The 18064-nt window shown below is 38.8% G+C and overlaps 1 protein-coding gene and 1 pseudogene across 2 annotated transcripts in view; both read right to left on the bottom strand.

The window, feature by feature from the left end:
* PDHX (pyruvate dehydrogenase complex component X) overlaps positions 1–18064 on the bottom strand; it is an 81710-nt gene that overhangs the window by 43820 nt on the left and 19826 nt on the right. The window lies entirely within an intron of this gene.
* LOC141279379 (small nuclear ribonucleoprotein F pseudogene) lies at positions 8381–12170 on the bottom strand (annotated as a pseudogene).

Below are 18064 nucleotides of genomic sequence, written 5' to 3'. Positions count from 1 at the left end.
CATAGAAACCGATAAAGTGTTAACATTTAATCATTTAAAAGGTAATTTCTGAGGGGTTAAAAAAGTTTACAACTCAAACATTAAAAAAAACAATAAGACGGATAAGGATATTTTTAGGTGATAAAACATGCTAAGAACTTTGATACAGATAGGAGGAGAAAATACTGGATAACTCTAGACTGCACTGGCAAAATATAATTAAATATGTATCCTAAAAACTTAATGGTGTATACCAAAAAATATAAAAATGGAAACATAACCTACAGCATTCATAAAAGCAGGAAATATAGAAAATAACAAAAACTATTATCCAGTTGAAGGCAGATGCATGAAAAGAAAAAAGCAAAGGATAAAAACAGAAAACACAAAAATGGTAGAAGTCCAAACACATCAGTAATTACAATTAACATAAATGGATTAAAACCACCGACTAAAAGAGATATCAAAATGAATAAAAAAATAAAATCTAGTTAAATGTTGCTTATAAGAGACAGACATAAACAAAAACAGAATAAAAAGTAAGATATAGAAAAATGTGAAGCATACAAATACACCCCCTCACATACACACCAAAAACAGCTGGTACAGCAATATGAATAGGCACACTGAATAAAAGAACATGAAGGAAAATCTAAAGCGCTGACATAACAAATACGCTCTAAAAGTTCACTGTACTGAAACTCCTTCACTGTGTATCAAGATTTTCACACAGATGGTTATACTATATCTCAGTTAAAATAATTCAGAACCACCAATACAAACTATTTTAATGAAATAAACTTATCTGTTAGATATTTATCAAACACCTGAAAGGTGCTCAGTCTAACCCCAAAGAGATTTTCCTACTCAACCAATATTTATTGAAAATGTATTAGAGCACTGAGGATACAGCAGTGGGAGGAAAAAAGTGGTTAAGATTTCTGACCTCAAGAAGCATCCTCACTATCTTGTGATAAATTAATTGGAAATAACAGTGGAATTAGGTGAAGTCAGGATGGTACGGGAACACTCAGCAGGGGTATCTAATTCAGTTTTTGAAAGGTGAGAGCAGCCTTCCTTAAAAAAAAAAAAAAAAAAAAAAGACATCTAGTCTGAGCCTGAAAAGATGAGGAGGAGACAATCAAGTAAAGGGGCAAGTGATCCAGGCAGAAGGCACAACACACCCAAAGCTCTCAAGGCGAAAGAAAACAGGAAACTTCGGAGGATCTGGCTAATACTACCTGAGAGAAGTGATGAGAGATTAGGCTGGTGAGGTAAGCAGGAATCCCACCCAAAAAGGAAACTTGTCTGTCATACAGAGAAAGCTACGGTGCCAGATTATACAATCTCACATCACTTCTTTATATGACAGATGTCCTAGGGCAGTTAAGACAGATTATATTTCAAAAGGAAAGGAATCACACCCTAATATGTTTCTGCTGTAACCATGGAAAAAACAATTGAACCAGGCAACCTAGCAATTAAATACTTCTTTTGGACACCTAGAAAAGAAATTCTGCCCATAGGAAAACAATAAAATAATGTTTTATCACTTGTGCTTGCCTATTTCAAATTCCAAACACCCTTTGAGAACGATTCACAAATTCTACCTCAGCCATAGATCAACCTAGATGATTTTGTTCCTATTCCTGAATTCCTATAGTAATTGTAATTAATTTGAAATGAATCACAAATTGTACTATGAAATGTTATGTTAACTTCTATTACTTTTTTAAAAATTGGTTTTCTTCTATTTACCAAACTATGAGCTTCTTCATAATAGGAACAGGACACAGTTTAAGTGTTTTACATTCTACCTCATTCCCTAGGACTCCAGCTATTGCCTCATACATAATGAGTTTGAGATTAAAACACTTCAGAAAAAAATTGCTATAATATCACAAGTCCTCATTTCCTCATAAGGTATACATCAAACTGTCCTTTATGTTTCTTTCACTTCTAACATTTGATTTGTAGCATGTTTCTGACATTTAAAAACTTAGGTATCCTGTTTCCTTTTTATTTTGTTTTAATTAAAGGTACACCTATTTACAAAACATATATATATATATATATATTAGCTATATGAGAATCCTGAGAGAGAGATAAAATGTAAAGAAACATAGAGAAAAGCATCTATTGTGTGGTGAACCTTCCCCAGGAACCACAGCAAGGTTTAAAACATTGTATTATTATATAAGGCACATTACCCCTAATATCACAAAACTAGGGTTCTATCTGTCAATAATCAAACATAATGTGAATGCCAAAGAAAAATTTTGAGACAAATAACGAGCCATGAAGATTTCAAATATACTCAGTTTCAGCCCTGGTCAACAATTTAGTGCTGTATCTTGGAAAACCTGCAAGGCACAGTAGTTATGAGGAGCTCTTCCAACTCAGACACAGGTTTATTCCAAGCTCTGACACTTACTGGTAATCCTGACTAAATTACTTAATCTCTCTGACTCTAAGGAAAGTTTTGAATGTGCAGCTATTATAAAAAAAATCATGGAACTGCAAATGTTAACTCTTCACAAACCTCTTCAAATAACACTTCACAACATCTTTAGATTAAAAACTTATGTATGTTATTAATAACCATTAAGAACCAAGACTCATTCTAGCTCCCTACTCCATACGCCATCATTTCAGACAGACCATTCAGCATACATTAGTATATAAGGCATTTATAGGTAGGCACTGGGTATAAACAAAACAATAAGATAGGGTTCTGTTCACAACAAGTTCAGAGTCTAGAGAAGAAGACTTAGAAGCTAGCACAGAGCATCATGGCTGGTGTGAGGTGACAGACGGCTCCTCAGCTGCCACGTTGAGGGCTGACTGGTTGTAGAAGGAGATGGCAGCCTTGCCGTGTTCCTGCGTGTCCCTGTGCCATCTCCTCGTGGTGCGTGTCAGCAGCCGAGGTGGAGCGGGCCCGGAGCGAGAGTGCGGGCCCCAGGAGGGGCCAGAGCAGAGGCCCGCCCGGGGGCCGCTCCCCAGCACCGAAGCCAGCATCATCATCATCCTGTGCCTTTGTCCAGGTGGGCAGCTGCCAGAGCTGAGGACTGGAGTATACAGAGGCTTCCCTTTCTCTTGTAAATTCTGGGTATGAAGTGTAGTCTTGATCAAACACAGTTAATGGTGATGTTTATCAACTAAGCACATCCTATGACTTTCACAAAATAATCTTGTTCTGCCGAAAGTTAAGAATAAAAGTCTTAAAAAAAAAAAAAAAGAATAAAAGTCTTTATTTAAAAGGTGTGTGTGGTGGTAATGGTGGGAGGCCAAGTCACATCTATATGAACATTAAAGAAAGAAACCTCTTCTCAGTGCTAAGGTAAACCATAATGACACCGATGATTAGAGACAAAGATAATTCAATCGTATATCAACAAATATTTACTGGCTGCCCCTATGTGCATGACACTGTGCAAGACCCTATGGTAAAAATAATGATAAAATAAGACAAAGTCTGACTGAGGAAGAGTACAAACAAGCAGGCAATGCCAATCTCATACAGTCAGTGCCTACGGCAGCGTGGGAGGATAGAGAAGGGGGCCCTAGTCAGTGTTTGCCAACTCTCCATCACACACGAAAAGATATTACTTGCATGGCCCAAGACCCCAGGCAACCCGGCTCCTAGGGCATCCTGCTCTGAGGACTCAAGGCAGGAGTAGTTGTTTGAGAAGGAAACTGCTAGGCAAAGTTGACCTCCCTTACATCCTTCTGGCTCTTAAATTTCACTGCATTACCCATTTCAAGTGCCCAACACACATGTGGCTCGTGGTTACTACACTGGACAGTGCAGACATGGAACATTTCCATCACTACAGGAAGCTCTATTGAATAATACTGTAATCTCACCAATTCCACTCACCAATTCTATAATTCTGACATAATAGAAATATTAACAATAAACGTAAAAAAGCATAATGATGGAATGCTATTCAGCAACTAAAGGAATGAACTGTTGATATGTTGATACATGCTACAACATGGATGAACTGCAAAATCATGCTAAATCAAAGAAGCCAGTCACAAAAGACTTCATAATACATGATTCTATTTACATTAAATGCCCAGAAAAGGCAAAGTTTTAGAGATAGAACGCAGATCAAGATAGGGATAAGAGAAAGAAGTGACTGCAATCAAGCATTAGGGAGTTTTGGGGGTGATATAAACGTTCTAAAGTTGTATTTTGGTGATGGCTGAAGAACTCTATATATTCACTAAAAAATCACTGAATTGAGCACTTAAAATAGGTGACTGTTAATAGTGTGTAAATTATACCTCAAAAGCTGTTAAAATAGTAGTGTACTGAAAAAACACTGAAGTTATTTGTGAAATGCACACTTCAGAAATTTTCCATTTTAGCATCCAAACATGTATACAAATCCCCAGAAATAACAGAAACCAAAGCCTCATCTACAATAGAAGCCAGAGACCCATTTAACTCTCTAGTAGCACCTGGTGATAACAATTCAAATAGTGAACAACACCTTTAAGACAGTTTTACTTCTGAATTTTACACACTGTATTAATTATACAATCTAAGATTTACACAAAAATTGTTTTAAATATTCAAGATTCCCAGTCCCATGAAAAAAGGAAAGCCCACATAAAATGACAGTCTCTGAAGGATAACAAACACCAAGGGCAGCAGCAGTAACATGGCTAATGAAGCAAGTTCTACGCCTGTTCCAGACAATGTGCGGCCAAGTACCTCATGTAACTATCTCAGTCTAGTTTTGTTCCAGTGTTTCAGGATAAGCTCTTAAATATCTCAAGAAAGAAAACAATGTTTTTCATACCCTCAAATATTCTCTCACAAAAGGGTGGAACAAGAATATTTTCTTCCTTTTTGTTATTTTAATAGATATGACCTTACAACTGATGAAAAAACAATCTGTATACACTTTAATTAAACTAAAAATAATCTGACACACACTTCCCCTTCCAAATAACAAGCTTGTAATAAAAATGTGGAATGTGGCTCAATTCACCTTTCAGGTTTTGAAACTGTACATGTTACCTGGCATTTTTGAACTGTTTTCTCTACTAAGTTAATAATGCATATTCTTTACTTAATCCTCTCAGACTGAAATTAAGTATTCTAATATTCATTACAAAACTACTTTTCTAACATTCATTAGATCAACGAAGATGGGAATAATTTACATGCTATATTATTGCATGTCTCCATGTGATGAGACAGGTTATCAAGAGGACGTGACCACTTAGCTGGGCAAGAGTAACTGGAGGTCCCTCACCCCCTCCCCATCTGTGAAATGTGTGCTCCGCTTGCCTTCCCAGTGCTGGAAGCTGCCCAAGGACATAGCCTTGAGATAGTACTGTGGTGCTGAGACCACCTGGACAGTATACGTGATCAAGCCCAGTTAAGGCCTCCTCCCATGAAAGTCCCTTTGCTTAATTAAACCTGCCACCTACCAACCTGGAGCCTCTTTCTGCCATCGCTCCCTATCCTCCATGTATGAGGCCGATTTCAGATTACACCCAGGAAGCTCCTGAGGAGGTTGTGATACAACACTATGACTTCAAAAAAGAAAAGGAAACTGAGTTATCACAGAATTCTAAAGTCAAGGATGTATCTTAGAAATCATCTAATTCAACTCACTCCCAGATATTTCATGACAGAGTGGGAACCCCAAAGGACAAATCTAGACTAGAGTTCTTTTCACTGCACCCTTATTGCCTTGGCTTAAAACAGACACACACACACACACACACACACACACACACACACACACACACATTAGTAACAGTTGTGAATTACAGAGTCTCAGATTTTCAAGAAATCTTAAAGATTTGTAAGACCGAACTGCCATCCACTAAAGGTTATCAGATCATTAGCATTAGCTTAAAAATAAACTAGATTCAAAATTATATACAACACTATTCATTTTCATGAAAAAAATTCAATCCCCTTAATGTTTGAAGGTCTAAACTCAGTTTTAAATAACAGTGACCATACAATAAAGATCTCAAGATAAAAATTTTTAAAAACATAGCTAATAAGAAAAAAAGGTATATAAAAAGCTTTCTTAGGGGGCTTCCCTGGTGGCGCAGTGGTTGAGAGTCCACCTGCCGATGCAGGGGACACGGGTTCGTGCCCCAGTCTGGGAAGATCCCACATGCCGCGGAGCGGCTGGGCCCATGAGCCGTGGCCGCTGAGCCTGCGCGTCCGGAGCCTGTGCTCCGCAACGGGAGAGGCCACACAGTGAGAGGCCCACATACCTCAAAAAAAAAAAAAAAAAAAAAAAAGTTTTCTTGTAGAATATAAATGTTTTTAATACATAACGACTGAACCAAGTTATGTACCAAGCACCAAACATACTTAGACATATATAGTCATACCCATGTGTAACAATACATAAATGTTAAAGAACTAAATTACGATGGACTTCCCTGGTGGTCCAGTAGTTAAGACTCCCAATGCAGGGGGCCCAGGTTCGATCCCTGGTTAGGGAACTACATCCTGCAACTAAGAGCCTGCATGCTGCAACTAAAAGATTCCCACATGCCGCGACTAAAGATCCCACACGCCACTACAAAGACGCCGTGTGGTGCACTAAGACCCGGCGCAGCCAAATAAATAAATAAATAAATATTTTTTTAAAAATCTTAAAAAAGGAACTAAATTATGCTCAAAAAAATCACAAAGGTGATGAACTAAAAATGAAGCCAGTGAATTACAGAGAACCAACGATTTAGATTGCTCTCAATTACTTATGTGTACTGGTAAACAACATTTCTCCTGAGTTGGCAGAACACAGAATTTTAAAAGCAACCTTCAAGGAAACAGGCTCCAGGGGCTTAAAGTACACCCTGGCTTGTCCTGCATGAAAATAGCACAAGTAATCAAAAGAAAAAGAACAGAATGATGAAACCATTTGTCTCCTGGCTCTGCATTATACTCACCATATTCTAATGGGTGTGAATAACTTATCAGACTGCCAGCGAGCTAGAAGTCTGAGAGATAAATGTGGTCCAAAGAATCCTCCTATCTACTTGCCTATCAAGGTCTCAAAGTGTGAAGAAATTTAATCATTTTATAATAATCCTAAAAGGCTGGTCTGTGTCTGAATCATTCTTTAATGACACCAACACTCTGTCATACTGGATATGGAAATAGCCAAAGCTCTGTAATTCATCAGGAAAAAAACTTAAAAATAGATTCCAACTGACTGCATTATTTATAAAGGTGAAACTTTCTTAGATACTGATAATTATTTTAGAAGATCGCAGCAGCCATGCAGAGCCGATTGCTCAAAATGCTTCCTAATGAAGCACTGTCTCTTTCATTTATATGACATGTGTCTTTCTCAAATTCTAGAAAACTCTGCCATTTTTTGGTTGAATATTACCTCTTCCTCATTCTCTCTTTTTTCTCCTTCTGGAATTCTTCCTATTGGGTTAGCAGAGGATTCTCATTTTATTCTTCGTGTCTTAGCTTCTCTTTTATATTCTCTACTGCTACTGCATGCAGGCTAACAGGTTGAACTTCACGAATCCTTTGGTAAGACACGTCTAATCACACCTTAATCCAACCTTGAGTTTTTCATTTTCTAATTTTAGAGACAACATTTTTCATTCCTAGAAGTTCTATTTGTTCTTTTCAAACCTGTCTGGACTTTTTGGATAGTGTTTGTCTTTTTTCATATTTTCAATTCCTTCTCTTACACGTTTTGTCGTTTCAAACATACGTTTTTACGTATCTAGTAATTCCAATTAGCTGAAGTTCCTGGAGGTCTAATCCTGTTACTTGTTATGCCTAATAACGTTTGCCCCTAAAGGGCAGCTTCCATGTCAATTATTCAATTTGGAACTGTGAATCTGTGGTTAAGTGGGACTTTATCTGGGAATCTTGTGTGAGTTGGATTAGAGACTATGTTCTTCCAGAATAATGGCTTCTGCCAAGTAACCAAGGAAGATTATCAGCCCAGGACCACTTTACCTCTACGTATGGGTTTCCAGAAAATGCAAATACCACAAATCTGAACACCAAAGCCTCATGAAGAAATGCCGATGAGAGAACATTTTCAACAAGGTAAGCATTTTTATTCCAAGACAAATAAATATATTTGTCTGTTAGCCATTTTATGGCATTAAATTCCATTTATAGGGTGGTGACTCTAAAATGTCTATCAAGTCAGACTTCACTCCTAAACTTTAACTCCTATAATCAACTGTCTATTGAACACATTCCCTTGAATATCTAATAAGGAACTCAAACTTTACCACATCCAAACCGAACCTAATTCTTTTTTTTCTCCAGCTTTTTTTTTGGTATATATACAGCAGGTTCTTATTAGTCATCCATTTTATACACATCAGTGTATACATGTCAATCCTAATCGCCCAATTCATCCCACCACCACCCCCACCCCACCCCGCTTTCCCCTCTTGGTGTCCGTACGTTTGTTCTCTACATCTGTCTCTCAATTTCTACTCTGCAAATCGGTTCATCTGTACCGTTTTCCCAGGTTCCACATATATGCATTAATATGCAATATTTGTTTTTCTCTTTCTGACTCACTTCACTCTGTATGAGAGTCTCTAGATTCATCCACATCTCTACAAATGACCCAATTTCGTTCCTTTTTATGGATGAGTAATATTCCATTGTACATATGTACCACATCTTCTTTATCCATTCATCTGTCGATGGGCATTTAGGTTGCTTCCATGACCTGGCTATTGTAAATAGTGCTGCACTGAACATTGGGGTGCATGTGTCTTTTTGAATTATGGTTTTCTCTGGGTATATGCCCAGTAGTGGGATTGCTGGGTCATATGGTAATTCGATTTTTAGTTCTTTAAGGAACCTCCATACTGTTCTCCATAGTGGCTGTATGAATTTACATTCTCACCAACAGTGCAAGAGGGTTCCCTTTTCTCCACACCCTCTCCAGCATTTGTTTTTTTTTTTTTTTGTTTTTTTTGTTTTTAATTAAATTTTCATTTTGAGATAATTGTAGATTCACACGCAGTTGTAAGAAAAAAATAGAGAGGCCCCACTACAGTTCACCCAGTTTCCCCCAATAGTAACATCTTACAAAATTGTAATATGATATCACAACCAGGATATTGACATCAACAGAGTCAAGACACAATCAAATACAGAATATCATAAGGATTCTTCATGTTGATGCACACAGTAATACTCAAACGTCACATTCATTCTCTCAGAAAGCTCACCACTCTCCTAGTTTCTTTCATTTACTCAGCACATATTTATTGAGTGCCCTGCAGGGCCAGCAATAAATAAAAGACAGTCTCTGCCCTCCAGGGGCTTACCATCTAGTGAGGGAGACAGACGAGGAATTTGTCAGTTACACTATAATGTGATAAGGCCATTGGAAGGATAAGCTCAGGGTGCCACAGGCATGCAAAGGAAGGACTCTCAGCCCAGATGAGAGGTGAGAGACTCAGAAAGCAAGGGCGGGATCAGTGAACACCCTCCAGATCAGGTGGCATCTACGCTGCTCCTGGTGAGGAGGAGGGGTCAGTGAGGACACTCTGGAAGAGGGAGGGGCCTTCTGGGACAGGGGTGACGGCGTTTGGCTCTGTTCAGAACGGCTGGGCCGCAGGGTGCAAGTGGGTGAGGCTCGAGGGGTAAATAGGTATTGCATCATGAACAGGGAAGCAGTGGTGCCATCCAAAGGAGTCTATGTTTTGTTCCAAGTGCCCTGGGGAGCCACTGAGGGTTTTAGCAAGTGTGTGACAGAGACCCAATCAGATCTGCATTTTAGAAAATTGGATATGGTGGTATTTTAAAGAATAAAATGGACAGGGATGAAACTAGAAATAAAATGGACAGGGATGAAACTCCTAAATGGACAGGCCAGTTAGGAGCCTGTTGTCACAGTTCATCAGGTGAGAGATAATGGACTGCCTCAACCAGACAGTGGCAGCGGGAACGAAGAAGGAAAGGCTGTGGGACACATCAGGGAAGTGGTATTGACAGGCGTCCCCTATACTTTGGGGGAAGTGTGAGGAAAAGAGAGTGGCCACAGACAACTCCCAAATTTCTAGTGTGGCAACCGGGTGTATGATGTTGTCATTCAATGATATTGGGAACACAGTAAGGGGAGCAAGCCTGGCAGGAGGATAAAGAGTGTGATTTTGGATGTGTCTGTTTGAGCTCCCCAGGGGACACCCAAGTGGATACTGGTGTCCAGTTAGAGGCTGGCCATTGAAGTCCAGAGCTCAAGAGAAAGAGAGAGAGATGTGAGAGTTAGTATATTAGCAGTGGTTGAATCTGTGAGAGAGGATGAGATCAGCCCAAAAGAATGGTTAGAATGAGAGGCAAGAAGGCTGAGGAACCAGAGACCCAAAGAAAAGGAACCCCAAAAGGTAAAAGTATCAGAGAGGTGGGAGATTGATTAGAAAATGCTATCACTGAGTCCAAGAAGAGTGGCATGGACAGCAGTACCAAATGCTTTCTCAGGGGATGTTTCCCAAATATTCATTTACTTCTATGGCCCTTTCTCAGTTTTCCTACAACTTATTTCCAATTGCCTAACGGGCAGCTCCAGGTAGGTTATTTTGTCCCCTCAAACTCAACATGAACAAAGCAGATCTTAATCCTGTTCTTATCCCATCCTTTAACCGTTTTCCTCCCTGTTAGTGCAACCTCCATTATTCCAGGCTCACAAACTACAAGCATTGGAGTCATCTTTGTCTCTTCTGTTTTGGCCCCAGTAGCTCTATTCTTGGTTACCATGAATTCTTTCTTTCATGCATCTCTAGATTCTCCTCCCAAGCCCCACCCATTTACTCACTTTTCCCATCATCACTACCCTCTACTTGAAAGTGTTACTTACCTAGATCACACCAACAGCCGCCTTACTCTCTCCTTAGTCCCTGCCCCTTTTAATATTCCAATCATTTTCAATTTATCCTTCTTAAAGGATTTTTCCAGAGCCACCTTGCAAGCCATATAATTATTCTTTAAGGATGTACCTCATCACCCACCCACCCCCAACCAACATTTCCTCAGCCTGATCAGAAGATATTTTAAAAGGTAAAATCTACTCTTAAAAAGACAAATATTGTGTTACTTGGAACACACGTTTTGTTTTGAGCACTAGAGCACATGTTTAGTTTCTCAAGAATACTGCCTTAAAAAGGACAAAGCAGATGTAGCAATGTAGATTGTCATGTGTTTGTTTTTTCTAAATTTTTTTAAAATTTGAAATTTTATAGATGCACCTCAAATAATTGGTATCATGTGGCATGGCCCTTCCTTGTGGTCTGTTTGCATATGTCACCCTTGTCTGGGACTGAATCTGATTTTCTTTTGCATACTCATGGAATCCATGGATTCCTGCAATCAGCAATTCCCTAAAAGGCTAAACAGGCTATTGAAAAGAACTATGTTACCGTTAGGTTCCAAAGACAATTTAGAAATGAAAGCAAATCTGTTGACAGAAAGTGGCTCAGAAATCAGGCATTTTCTTTTTCTTTTACAGCCGAGCTGAAAGTATCAGTTCAGAAGACAGTTCGGAATTCTTTTTAGATGATGATATGGACTATGATCTGGTAACCAGATTATCTTTCTTGATTTAAAAATTGTGTTTGGTGAAAAGTATAAATGCTCATTTCTTCTTTTGAAATTAAAATGTCCTATTCCAAATATTCCACAACTTTCCAGAAGAAAATATGATTTTGATACTGTTCTCCAGTTATATACAGTTCATCTTTGTCATCAGACATTTAATGAAAAATAAATGTCAGGACTTCCCTGGTGGTCCAGTGGTTAAGACTCCGTGCTTCCACTGCAGGGGGCATGGGTTCCATCCCTGGTCGGGGAACTAAGATCCCGCATGCTTATTAAAACTTCACCCAGATGTCCAGATAATGCTCCATCTATGTATTCTTCTGTGTTTGCAAGCTGCATGTTCATATAGCCATCTACAGACACCAGGTAGCCTTTGTACTCCATTCCCCACTTAAGCTTCACCATTACCGGCTTTCCTGTTAATCCATTGAGGAAAGGTTTGGGATTGAGGGGCAAACTCATCGCGACTACTGCTGCAGTAGTGGGCAAATGCTGCAGGCTACTCGCCGCCGACCCAGCTGTCGTCCGACCCTCGTGACTGGAGTAGCCACAGCAGGGTCCCCAGCCGCGTAGCTTCCAGAGAAAAAAAAAAAAAAAAAAAAAAAAAAAATCCAGCATTTGTTATTTGCAGATTTTCTGATGATGGCCATTCTAACTGGTGTGAGGTGATACCTCATTGTAGGATTTTTTTTTTTTTTTTTTGCGGTAAGCGGACCTCTCACTGTTGTGGCCTCTCCTGCCGTGGAGCACAGGCTCTGGACGCACAGGCCCAGCGGCCATGGCCCACGGGCCAAGCCGCTCCGCGGCATGCGAGATCCTCCCGGACTGGGGCACGAACCCGTGTCCCCTGCAACGGCAGGCGGATTCTCAACCACTGCGCCACCAGGGAAGCCCCCTCATTCATTGTACTTTTGATTTGCATTTCTCTAATAATTAGTGATGTTGAGCAGCATTTAATGTGCTTCTTGACCATCTGTATGTCCTCTTTGGAGAAATGTCTATTTAGGTCTTCTGCCCCTTTTTTGATTGGGTTGTTTGTTTTCTGAATATTAAGCCACATGAGCTGTTTATATATTTTGGAGATTAACCCTTTGTCCGTTGATTCATTTGCAAATATTTTTTCCCATTCTGAGGGGTGTCTTTTCGTCTTGTTTGTAGTTTCCTTTGCTTTGCAAAAGCTTTTAAGTTTCATTAGGTCCCATTTGTTTATTTTTGTTTTTATTTCCATTACTCTAGGAGGTGGATCAAAAGATCTTGCTGTGATTTATGTCAAAGAGTGTTCTTCCTACGTTTTCCTCTAAGAGCTTTATAGTGTCCGGTCTTACGTTTAGGTCTCTAATCAATTTTGAGTTTATTTTTGTGTATGGTGTTAGGGAGTGTTCTCATTTCATTCTTTTACATGCAGCTGTCCAGTTTTCCCAGCAACACTTACTATTTTTTCTCCATTGTATATCCTTGCGTCCTTTGTCATAGATTGAATGACCATAGGTGTGTGGGTTTATCCCTGGGCTTTCTATCCTGTTCCACTGATTTATATTTCTGTTTTTGTGCCACTACCATATTGTCTTGATTACTGTAGCTTTGTAGTGTAGTCTGAAGTCAGGGAGTCTGATTCCTCCAGCTCTGTTTTTTTCCCTCAAGACTGCTTTGGCTACTCGGGGTCTTTTGTGTCTCCATACAAATTTTAAGATTTTTTGTTCTAGTTCTGTAAAAAATGCCATTGGTAATTTGATAGGGATTGCATTGAATCTGTAGATTGCTTTGGGTAGTATAGTCATTTTCACAATATTGATTCTTCCAATCCAAGAACATGGTATATCTCTCTATCTGTTGATATCATCTTTAATTTCTTTCAACAGTGTCTTATAGTTTTCTGAATACAGGTCTTTTGTCTCTTCAGGTAGGTTTATTCCTAGGTATTTTATTCTTTTTGTTGCAATGGTAAATGGGAGTGTTTCCTTAATTTCCCTTTCAGATTTTTCATTATTAGTGTATAGGAATGCAAGAGAGTTCTGTGCATTAATTTTGTATCCTGCAACTTTACCAAATTCATTGATTAGCTCTAGTAGTTTTCTGATGGCATCTTTAGGATTCTCTATATATAGTATCATGTCATCTGCAAACAGTGACAGTTTTACTTCTTCTTTTCCAATTTGTATTCCTTTTATTTATTTTCCTTCTCTGATTGCATGGCTAGGACTTCCAAAACTATGTTGAATAACAGTGAGGGGAGTGGACGTCCTTGCCTCCTTCCTGATCTTAGAGGAAATGCTTTCAGCTGTTCACCATTGAGAATGATGGTTGCTGTGGGTTTTTCGTATATGGCCTTTAGTATGTTGAGGTAGGTTCCCTCTATGCCCACTTTCTGGAGAGTCTTTTTTTTTTCATAAATGGGTGTTAAATTTTGTCAAAACGTTTTTTCTGCATCTATTGAGATGATCATATGGTTTTCATTCTTCAATTTGTTAATATGGTGTATCACATTGATTGATTTGCATATATTGAACAATGTTTGTATCCCTGGGATAAATCCCAATTGATCATGGTGTATGATCCTTTTAATGTGTTGTTGGATTCTGTTTGCTAGTAGTTTGTTGAGGATTCTTGCATCTACATTCATCAGTGGTACTGGCGTGTAATTTTCTTTTTTGTAGTATCTTTGGTTTTGGTATCAGGTGATGGTGGCCTCATAGAATGAGTTTGGGTGTGTTCCTTCCTCTGCAATTTTTTGGAAGAGTTTGAGAAGGATGGGTGTTAGGTCTTCTCTAAATGTTTGATAGAATTCATCTGTGAAGCCATCTGGTCCTGGACTTTTGTTTGTTGGAAGATTTTGAATCACAGTTTCAATTTCATTACTTGTGATTGGTCTGTTCATATTTTCTATTTCTTCCTGGTTCAGTCTTGGAAGGTTATACCTTTCTAAGAATTTGTCCATTTCTTCCAGGTTCTCCATTTTATTGGCACAGAGTTGCTTGTAGTAGTCTCTTAAGATGCTTTGTATTTCTGTGGTGTCTGTTGTAACTTCTCCTTTTTCATTTCTAGTTTTAATGATTTGAGTCCTCTCCCTCTTTTTCTTGATGAGTCTGGCTAATAGTTTATCAATTTTGTTTATCTTCTCAAAGAACCTGTTTTTAGTTTGATTGATCTTTGCTACTGTTTTCTTTGTTTCTATTTCATTTATTTCTGCTCTGATCTTTATGATTTCTTTCCTTCTGCTAATTTTGGGTTTTGTTTGTTCTTCTTTCTCTAGTTCCTTTAGGTGTAAGGTTAGATTGTTTATTTGAGATTTTTCTTGTTTCTTGAGGTAGGCTTATACAGCTATAAACTTCCCTCTTAGAACTTCTTTTGCTGCATCCCACAGGTTTTGTGTCATCATGTTTTCATTATCATTTGTCTCTAGTTATTTGATTTCCTCTTTGATTTCTTCAGTGATCTCTTAGTTATTTAGTAACATATTGTTTAGCCTCCACGTGTTTGTGTTTTTTACATTTTTTACCCCGTAACTGATTTCTAATCTCATATCATTGCGGTCAGAAAAGATGTTTGATACGATTTCAATTTTCTTAAATTTACTGAGGTTTGATTTGTGACCCAGGATGTGATCTATCCTGGAGAATGTTCCGTGCGCACTTGAGAAGAAAGTGTAATTTGCTGTTCTTGGATGGAATGTCCTATAAATATCAATTAAATCTATCTGGTCTATTGTGTCATTTAAAGCTTGTGTTTCTTATTAATTTTCTGTTTGGATGATCTGTCCAATGATGTAAGTGAGGTGTTAAAGTCCCCCACTATTATTGTGTTACTATCGATTTCCTCTTTTATAGATCTTAGCAGTTGCCTTATGTATTGAGGTGCTCCTATGTTGGGTGCATATATATTTATAATTGTTATATCTTCTTCTTGGATTGATCCCTTGATCATTATGTAGTGTCCTTCCTTGTCTCTTATAACATTCTTTATTTTAAAGTTTATTTTATCTGATATAAGTATTGCTACTCCAGCTTTCTTTTGATTTCCATTTGCATGGAATATCTTTTTCCATCCCCTCACTTCCAGTCTGAAGGTGTCCCTAGGTCTGAAGTGGGTCTCTTGTAGACAGCATAAATATGGGTCTTGTTTTTGTATCCATTCAGCGAACCTCTGTCTTTTGGTTGGAGCATTTAATCCATTCATGTTTAAGGTAATTATCGATATGTATGTTCCTATGACAATTTTCTTAATTGTTTGGGTTTATTTTGTAGGTCCTTTTCTTCTCTTATGTTTCCCACTTAGAGAAATTCCTTTAGCATTTTTGTAGAGCTGGTTTGGTGGTGCTGAATTCTCTTAGCTTTTGCTTGTCTGTAAAGCTTTTGATTTCTCCATCGAATATGAATGAGATCCTTGCCGGGTAGAGTAATCTTGGTTCTAGGTTCTTCCCTTTCATCACTTTAAGTATATCATGCCACTCCCTTCTGGCTTGTAGAGTTTCTGCTGAGAAATCAGCTGTTAACCATATGCGAGTTTCCTTATATTTGTTGTTTTTCCCTTGCTGCTTTCAATAATTTTTCTTTGTCTTTAATTTTTGCCAATTTGATTACTATGTGTCTCGGTGTGTTTCTCCTTGGGTTTATCCTGTATGGGACTCTCTGTGCTTCCTGGACTTGGGTGGCTATTTCCTTTCCCATGTTAGGGAAGTTTTTGACTATAATCTCTTGAAATATTTTCTCGGGTCCTATCTCTCTCTCTTCTCCTTCTGGGACCCCTATAATGAGAATGTTGTTGCATTTAATGTTGTCCCAGAAGTCTCTTAGGCTGTCTTCATTACTTTCCATTCTTTTTTCTTTATTCTGTTCCACAGCAGCGAATTCCACCATTCTGTCTTCCAGGTCATTTATCCGTTCTTCTGCCTCAGTGATTCTGCTATTGATTCCTTCTAGTGTATTTTTCATTTCAGTTATTGTACTGTTCATCTCTGTTTGTTTGTTCTTTATTTCTTCTAGGTCTTTGTTAAACATTTCTTGCATCTTCTCGATCTTTGCCTCCATTCTTTTTCTGAGGTCCTGGATCATCTTCACTATCATTATTCTGAATTCTTTTTCTGGAAGGTTGCCTATCTCCACTTCATTTAGTTGTTTTTCTGGGGTTTTATCTTGTTCCTTCATCTGGGACATAGCCCTCTGCCTTTTCACCTTGTCTCTCTTTCTGTGAATGTGGTTTTTGTTCCAGAGGCTGCAGAATTTGAGTTCTTCTTTCTTCTGCTGTCTGCCCTCTGGTGGATGAGACTAAGAGGCTTTTGCAAGTTTCCTCCTGAACCTAATTCTCAATTTCCCCACCTGCCCACAAAAAAACACCACTGTTTCCCAATCTCAGTTATTCCACCCTTCCAGCTCAGGCCCAGCGGGGCATGTAGTCAACTCCTGCTCACCGTTCTGGACATTGCTGGATTTGGTGATTCCTCTTTCCTGTGTTTAAGCTCAACTTACGTTTAAAAAATCTGTCTTATAATTTTCTACCCCGAAGTGAGCAGAACCCTGACCGCATCTGTTTAGATGGTCATACTGACTAGAAGTCCTCAGGACTGGCCTTTCCAATGTGAGCCTGTAAAGGGAACTACTTAAATTGCCTACAGTTAGCTCTTGATACCAGAGCACTCCCAGGGCCTGTTCCATTTAGTGCAAGGCTACTGTCAGGGCTCAAGAAAGCACGTAAAGACCACTTCCTACAAAATAACCATGAGTGTCCTTACCTCTTGGCTTTAGGATAAGGACACTCACAGACTGATAAACTGCAGCTTGATATTCAAGATCCTTCCTATAACCTATCTTATTTCACATCCACCATGCCCTTAATGCAGCCAGAACTACCTACGGTTGCCAAAATATATGTCATGACATCTCACTTCCAAGATTTTGACAAATTGTTTACATTACTTATAATGTCCTTCTTTTTTTTTTAAAAAAAAAAGCCCATGTATTATATAAGGACCAACTCAAATAGTACCTCATCTGTAAAGCCTTCTTGATGCCTGTCACATCTCCTGCTCTTGCCTTACTCTCCCCTCTGCCAATATATTTACTGATCAGCCATTTACAGAGCTGCTGGGTCTGTTCTATTGGTTATTAATATGCCAGTTATAACCACAAAAGGAAACATCAAAACTCAGACATGTTCACCACTAAGGAACAGAATTAACTTGTGCTTCCAATCAGAGGTGGTACATAGCACATCAAGGACCAGTCATTGTCATCTGGATAGCCTCATTGTGCCATACCTCCTATCCTCTATAGTGGCCCATTCCACAGTCCCAAACTCCTGCTGTGAGGCCCATTCTGTAATTTCTCTTGTTGAGTTTCCTAGCACCCCAGCCCTGCCCACCCCACCTGCAAGAACCGAGACCTTCTCTCAAACTCCCAAGCTACTAAATACTTGCAGCCTTTTTCCCAATGCCCAACATTTGTCCTCACTGCCATGAACGGCTCATCTCCTAGAATCACAGCATAACTCTGTTAGACTCTGAAC

The sequence above is a fragment of the Tursiops truncatus genome, chromosome 8, assembly GCF_011762595.2.
Source record: "Tursiops truncatus isolate mTurTru1 chromosome 8, mTurTru1.mat.Y, whole genome shotgun sequence".
NCBI classification, from domain to species: domain Eukaryota; kingdom Metazoa; phylum Chordata; class Mammalia; order Artiodactyla; family Delphinidae; genus Tursiops; species Tursiops truncatus.
This window is presented reverse-complemented; position numbering and strand designations above follow the sequence as displayed.